Source organism: Suricata suricatta, chromosome 7 (assembly GCF_006229205.1).
Source record: "Suricata suricatta isolate VVHF042 chromosome 7, meerkat_22Aug2017_6uvM2_HiC, whole genome shotgun sequence".
NCBI lineage: Eukaryota > Metazoa > Chordata > Mammalia > Carnivora > Herpestidae > Suricata > Suricata suricatta.
Window position 1 is genome coordinate 112313182 of NC_043706.1, and position 7755 is coordinate 112320936.

The 7755-nt window shown below is 38.4% G+C and overlaps 1 long non-coding RNA gene across 1 annotated transcript in view; it reads right to left on the minus strand.

Moving 5' to 3' along the window:
• The window catches only part of LOC115297167, an 8040-nt gene extending 1177 nt beyond the window's left edge, over nucleotides 1–6863 (minus strand). Inside the window, exons 1-2 of the long non-coding RNA XR_003911319.1 lie at nucleotides 6806–6863; nucleotides 3794–3894 (exon numbers count right to left, since the gene is read on the minus strand). This is a non-coding gene — a long non-coding RNA (uncharacterized LOC115297167). The remainder of the gene's footprint in view (nucleotides 1–3793; nucleotides 3895–6805) is intronic.
• Nucleotides 6864–7755: the final 892 nt, after the last annotated feature.

The window sequence follows — 7755 nt, forward strand, 5'->3', positions numbered from 1 at the left end:
GCCAGTACCCAATACCATACTGTCTTGATGATGACAGCTTTGTAGTAGAGGCTAAAGTCTGGGATTGTGATGCCTCCCGTTTTGGTTTTCTTCTTCAGTATGACTTTGGCTATTTGGAGTCTTTTGTGGTTCCATACAAATTTGAGGATAGTTTGTTCTAGCTTTGAGAAGAATGTTGGTGCAATTTTGATGGGGAATGCATTGAATGTGTAGATTGCTTTGGGTAGTAATGACATTTTCACAATGTTGATTCTTCCGATCCATGAACAGGGAATGTTTTTCCATTTCTTGGTGTCTTCTTCAATCTCTCTCATAAGTTTTCTATAGTTTTCATCATTTGGGTCTTTTACATCCTTGGTTAGGTTTACTCCTAGGTATTTGATGGTTTTTTGTGCAATCATGAATGGGATCAGTTTCTTGTTTCTCTTTCCGCTGCTTCATTTTTGGTGAATAAGAATACAACTGATTTCTGTACATTGATTTTGTACCCTGCAACTTTACTGAAGTCATGGACTTAGAAGTAGGGATGAGACTCCTGGAGGGAGAAAATGTGATGGTAATCAGGGACTATTGGATGTCTTTAATTGTTTGCAGTCACATATAACTTTCTGATTTTCCTCCCTGAGTTCGACTATTATCAAATTATGATGTAATTATTGTAAGTTTCCTGCTTACTCTCCACAGCTGAACTATTATGCCAATTAACAATTTGTGCATCAGCTTCACCAATGACTCTAGGCTAAGCCTCCTTATGCGCCATGGTTCCAAAATCATCTGAGTTCTATACGAGCCAGCTACTTTGCAACTATGCAGTCATGCGAGATATTGTATGAGTTGTCACCTCACTTTCCTTGGTCCAGCTTTCAACTTTCTTATAGTTTTTAAAATCATTTTTAAATTTATCTTGGAATGACTAATACATTCCCTTGGTTCAAATTCAAAAAGTAAAAAGGGTATATAGTGAAATGACTTCCTCCCACACCTGTCCCTCAATTATCTAGTGCTCTTCACTGAAGGGAAATAATATTACCAGCTTCTAATATATCACTTCAAGAATTATTTATGCAAATATTTCTCAAAGTGTGATCTGTGGACCCCTGAGGTTTCCCACATTGCATTGAGGAAGTCTGTGAGATCAAAACCATTTCGTAATGATAATGAGACATCATTTGCCATTCTCACTGTTGGCATTTGCCCTGGTGATGCAAAAGCAGTGGTGGATAATATCACTAGCGCTTTGACATGAATCAAGACAGTATGCTACACTGTATTAGGAATCATTATAGTCTTCCCTGACACATACTCACAGATAAAAACATTCAAATTTCACTCAAGACTGTCTTTGATGAGCAAGCAAAGCTAATAATTTTATTAAATCTTGACTCGAGTCAGTCTGATGAAAAAGGGAAGTACTTTTGCTGCATACCAAAATACCAGTTTAGCTCAAGGAAATGAACTTGCTGGCTGATTGATTTGCAAACCCAACAAGCTGCAGTTTTCATGGGACACCATTTTTTGCTTGAAAGAATGACAGACAAACTATGGTTATTCATACAATTGTTTGGCGAACATTTCCTTAAAAATGAACAAAATGTGCCTGTTCAAGAAAAACAAATGATGGTATGAGCTGCAAATTACCACATTTGAGCTTTTAAGTAGAAATTAGAATTTTTGTAAACTTGTATCCACCACTGTGAGCTCCATAGGTTCTCAGTATCTATAAACTGTTCTGATGGAATTGTTGGTGAATGAGCAAATGCAATTTTTTGATATTATAAATGAGATGTATTCACGTTGAAAAGATCTGTATAACTCAGTGGACCAGTATTTCCCAAATGACCAATGCATAACCTTAAAATATCATGCATGGGTAAAAGAACCATCCAAATTGGAAGACAGGCCAATGGATTTTAACCTAACCAGGTATGAATAGCTCTTTGATAGAGTTTCAGATACTATATTGCAATTAACCTTTAAGAAACTACTAGTTGTTGCGTTTTGGTGTAATATCAAAGAAGAATGCCAGTTATCTGGAAAAGCTTAAAGTACTTGTCTGCTTTCTAACCTCCTATCTGTGAGAAACTAGATCTTCTCATACTTCAATCAGAATAGCATATCACAATGGAATGAATGCAGAAGCAGGTATGAGAATTCAAGTGTCTTCTATTATTAAGTCAGACATTCAAAAGATTTGCAAAAACTACCACTCTTAATTTCTATTTTAGAAAAACTAGTGATTTTTCATAAAAGTATGTTATTTATGTTAAAATATAATGGGCTTATTGCTGTGTGCTCCCCATGACAGAAGAGGAAGGGGTGAGGGAGCTCTCTAAAGTCTCTTTTATAAGGACACTAATCCTATTTATGGGGCCTCTGTCTTCTGGATGTAATCACCCCCCAAAGGCCCCACCTTCTAATATCAGCATATTGGGGATTAGGCCTTAACACAGAAATTTTAGGGGAACACAAACATTCAATTTATAATAGTATGTATTAAATAAATGTATGCATGCATATGTGTACACACATATATCTATTCTTTCCACATTCATCTTTTCTTATACAAACATCTTGCACTCACTGACCCTGCATCTTGCTTTCTAACATGTCTTTAGCATTAATCCATGTCAGTACATATGTATCTTCCTTATTCTTTTTAGGGCTATATGTTATATCTTTGTAAGAATTAACTATAATTTTTTAAACTAGTCCCATACTGATACGTTATTTTCAAGTTATTTTGTTCTTCTAAACAATGCTGCAGTAAGTGACCCCATGGTTATGTCATGTCACACATGAATGGGCAAATCCGTAGGACAGAACTAGAATTGCTGGTCAAAGATTTCAGTGAATTTGTAATTTTGATATATGTTGCAAAACTTACAAACTCATGCTACTTTTAAACAATGTAAGTAATTTATTACAGCTTTATAAAAATCAATTGTATCAATGTTATATTAAATTGTGATCAGGTAAGTATAACAGGGTGAATGGGATATACATACACACATATGAAACATGTTTGGGAGCAAAAATTGATTTAAAAGAATAAAAATTAAGAAAAGTGTACATACACACATATGAAACTTACATGTTTGGGAGCAAAAATTGATTTAAAAGAATAAAAATTAAGAAAAGTGTAAAGTTGGAGCACCTGGGTGGCTCAGTCAGTTAAGCATCTGTGATGTTAGCTCAGGTCATGATCTCACAGTTTATGAGTTTGAGGCCCGTATCGGGCTCCGTTCTGAGAGCTTGGAGCCTGGAGCCTGCTTTGGATTCTGTGTCTTCCTCTCTCTCTGCCCATCCCCTGCTCACTCTCTGTCTCTCTCAAAAATAAATACACATTAAAAAAATTTTAAAGAAAGGTTTAAAGTCTTATAGTATACAAAATAAATTGTTGATTGTCCATTAATCCCCTATTTCATGAAAGTAATTTGGGAGAAGCCATAATTTTTCAGAATTTCTTTAGTATTTAGTTGACACAATTTGGCAACTTTAAAAATATTTTTTTAATGTTTTTTATTTATTTTTGAGAGACAGAGAGAGACAGTGCAAGCAGGGTAGGGTCAGAGGGAGAGGGAGATACAGAATCCAAAGACAGGCCCTAGGCTCTGAGCTAGCTGTCAGCACAGAGTCTGACACAGGGCTCGAACCCACGTAGGACTGTGAGATCATGCATGTCCTGAGCCGAAGTCGAACACTTAACTGAGTCACCCAGGCGCCCCATTTGGCAACTTTTGCATGAGGCCTGAGGCAGCTGACACTGAGAGCACCAGTGAACACAAGCACTCACCATTTGTAAATTCCAAGTTCACGGTGGCCAGTGGAGGAGACGGTGCTTGCATTACAGAGGCAAAATTTCAGAGCCAGGTGTAGATGGATTCCAAGCAAACACTGATGGAGATGGACCAGGTGAGTTGTTGTGTTCTTGATTGGATACTGCAGGTAACTGTTTATGGGCTAGTAAGTGATATAATGAAATATCTCGGGGAGGGGGGAGGATGGATTTTTTTTTAATCTCGACATTTTCAAATAGTTTAAAGAAATTAAAGTTCTTAGTTACCTCCCCTCCATCCCCAAAATAACTATCACAATTTTTCTTTTGGTATTTATTGATCTTTTGCTCATTACAGGGTGCCCTATATCTTCCATTCCATCTTCAGATGTCAACTTAAATGCCATCTCCTCCAGAAGGAGGAGTTCCCTCCAGAAGGTCATGTTTCCCTTGACCTCAACAAAATTATTTTTCTTAATACTCCCACAGCACTTTTTACCCTCTCTTCCATAGCATATATTCTGATGTATTATAATTGCCTATTTATTCACACGATTTACACTACATCTTACATCCTAATGGGAGTGCTGATATGTGTCTTATTCGATGCTTTGTTCCTAGAACCCCATACAGTGCCTGGCATATAGTATGTACTTAATAAATATTTTTCAAATTAATGAATAAATAGGATTAATTTACCTAGAATATGGGCTCAGTGTATCTAAATTTTCATTTAAAAGCCTCAAATCTCCTAGCAACTATTTTATTTTATTATTTTACTTTTATTTTAAAGAGAGAGCATGCATGAGCAGGGGAGAGGGGTAGAGGGAGAAAGAGAGAGAATCTTAAGCAGACTCCACACCCAGCGCAGAGCCTGATGAAGGGCTCAATTCAACAACCCTGGGATCATGACCTGAGCTGAAATCAAGAGTCAGATGCTGAACTGACTAATCCACCCAAATGCCCCTTTTAGCAGCTACTTTAAACAGCAATATTTTCACATCATTTGTTTTACTGTTTCATGTAAAATTTCTGGCAAAATAGACATAATATTTCTAATGCGGATATATTATGGTTTGATATAATATAGAAAGCTATTTGAGGGGCACCTGAGTGGCTCAGTTGGTTAAGCTTTCAACTCTTGGTTTTGGCTCAGGTCACGATCTCACAACTCATGAGCTCAAGTCCCCATCAGGCTCTATGCTGACGGCGTGGAGCCTAATTGGTATTCTTTGTCTCCCTCTCTTTCTGCCCCTCCCCCACTCTCTCTCTTTATGTCTCTCTCAAAAAATAAACATTTTTTAAAAACTAAAAAAAGAAAGCTATTTTCTCCTCCATTGTCTCTACTTTCCCTAGTGAGATTAGTGCCATTTGCCTTACTTGCCATCAATGGCACCTTGAGCCAAAGAAAGGAAAAATGAATTCTCCAAGAAGTAATAGGATAAATCACTTAAGAAAAGTAGCAATCAGGGGTGCCTGGGTGGCTCAGTTGGTCAAGTGTCCAACTTCAGCTCAGGTCATGACCAAATGGTTCATGGGTTTGGGCCCCATGTTGGGCTCTGTGCTAACAGCTCAGAGCCTGGAGCCTGCTTCAAATTCTGTGTCTCCCTCTCTCTCTGCCCCTTCCCTGCTCATGATCTGTCTCTCTCTGTCTTTCAAAAATAAATAAATGTTAAATTTTTTTTTAAAAAAGAGAATTAGCCATCAATAAGTTGGTATAATATACATATAACAGCCAGTAAAAACAGTCTTTATATGACACTATTAAGTATGAGAGTATTTTTCTATATTGACTCAAATTGATTTACTTTCCTTGGTTTGGTTTATAAATTACCTTAGGTCAACCAACGAAAACAGGGCCTCAAGATATGGGGTAACTTATTATCATCTTTGAATTCCGAAAAAGCTTCCCATGTGTCAACATACTATGATCAAAGATCAAGTGAGGAGAAACTCTTGAAAAAAGGAAGTGTCAGGAAGATGCTCTTTGCTACCTTTTCACTTTTCTGAAAGGCCAAATCCTATTCATTTACTTTGAGAAGACTTCCCCAGTCTGGCTTTCATTCCAGCCAGAACACACTGTTCCCTTTCCTGTGCACCCCTTTACTAGTTTTTCACATATGTTCCTAATTCTGTGTTCAATTTTGTGTCTTTTGACAGAAAATGCATTTCTTCGGGGTCCACCCTGAGTTTTCTTGAGCCATCCAGCACAGTGACTCACATACACTGATGGTCCGTAGATATTTGTCAGATGCCTTAGCATCTCTGTAGTGACTTGCCTTATTGTCTATGTGGACATCTGAGGTAGGGAACCAGGGTATTCAGAACAGGTGGAAATATGAGGCCAGAAAAACTCTTAAAAATACAGAAAAGTTTAGCAAGTACAAGAGGATTTAAATGAATAAGGTAAAAATCATTTCAAGAACATCACAGCTTAGCTTAAGCACTGGTGACAGGACTGGTTCAAATCTTGACATTAACATGTGTAAGTTTGTAATCTTTGCTAGAGGACTTAACCTCTCTAAACTTTAATTTATTCATCTGTAAAATGTCTGTAAAATGAGGATAATAGGAGCAACCCCCTACGTTCAGCAGAATTCTAAGATGGCCCTATCCCACCCCCCACCCCCCCAGCTGATTCAGACTCTCCTGTTATAATTTCCTCTCCTTGACTGTGGGAGGGACCTGTGATGGATTTCTTACTCTGGTGATTAGAGCATGGTGTGTGACAAAAGGAAAGACATTTTTCAGATGCAGTTAAGGTTCCTAATCATGGAGCTATTCAAAAAGGGAGATAATGCTGGGTGGATCTGACCTAACTGGGTGAGTCCTTAAAAGGAGAGTCCAGGGTTTTCCTGAAGGGAAAGAGATTTTGCTGCCCTTCTTGAAGAAGAAAACTGCCCTGTTGTGAGAGGCCTCGGGATGGGGTCTTGTAACAGAGACTGCAGCCCTCAGCTGACAGCCAGCAAGAGAAAGGAACTTCAGTCCTACAATCACAAGGTGCGGAAATCTGCCAACCACTGTACAAACCTCAGAGGACTCCAAACCCCAGATGAGAGCTTAGCCCGGGCTTAGCCTTGACTGTAGCATTGACCCCCAATGAGTTCAGCTATACCCAGAGCCCTAACCCATAGAAACTGCAGTAATAAACCTGTGTTGTCACCAGCTACACTCATGGCCACTTGTTACATAACAAAGGGAAACAAATAGGCCACCTTATGGAGAAGGCTTTTAGGTTATAACCAACTGATCCTGGCTAACATCAGATTTTTTCTTTTTTTAAGCAGAATACACTGGAAGAAAATTTGGTATGTCAAAGAGTTGAAGGAATAGTTAGATGATCAGACCTTGAAGACACAGGGACCGGGGTTCCTCTGAGGTTATTTATTATTCAGGGATTTGAGGGGTGTACTTTGAAACAACCTACCTCAAACCACCATACCTTTGTCACTTGATCCACAAATCAGATTCTCCTGACAGTTTAATTGGCCTCACTTCCATTACTCATCCTTTCTTGAGGTCACGAAGCATTAGAACTAACAGGCCCCCCAAGACCACATGGAATGAGGCTGGGAGCTCCCTAGGGACCATGTGATAATGTCAAATGGAAGAATGGGAAAGGGATTTGGGGAAGCCACAAACAAAAGAAATCCACCTTGGTCCCTATAGCTTTGTTGAGAAGAAGACATGAGATAATACAGATTAAGTGCGTAACACAGTTCTTGGCACCCTGTAATCACTCAGTGAATTTTAACCATAATTATTAAGCACCAGAGTGCCTGAACCTCATCTTGACAGTAAAATTAAGAATACTGTCTCTGAAGACGAAAACAGAAACCCCATCTTGATGAGGGAAAATTTTTCCTAGCACTCAAGAAGACAGGCTTAAATGCCTGTTGCTACCTTGATGATTTATAATTAAAGGTTATTGGAGGATAGAAAGTTCTAGATTCCTAAGTGCTATTTGTGCTGATTATTGC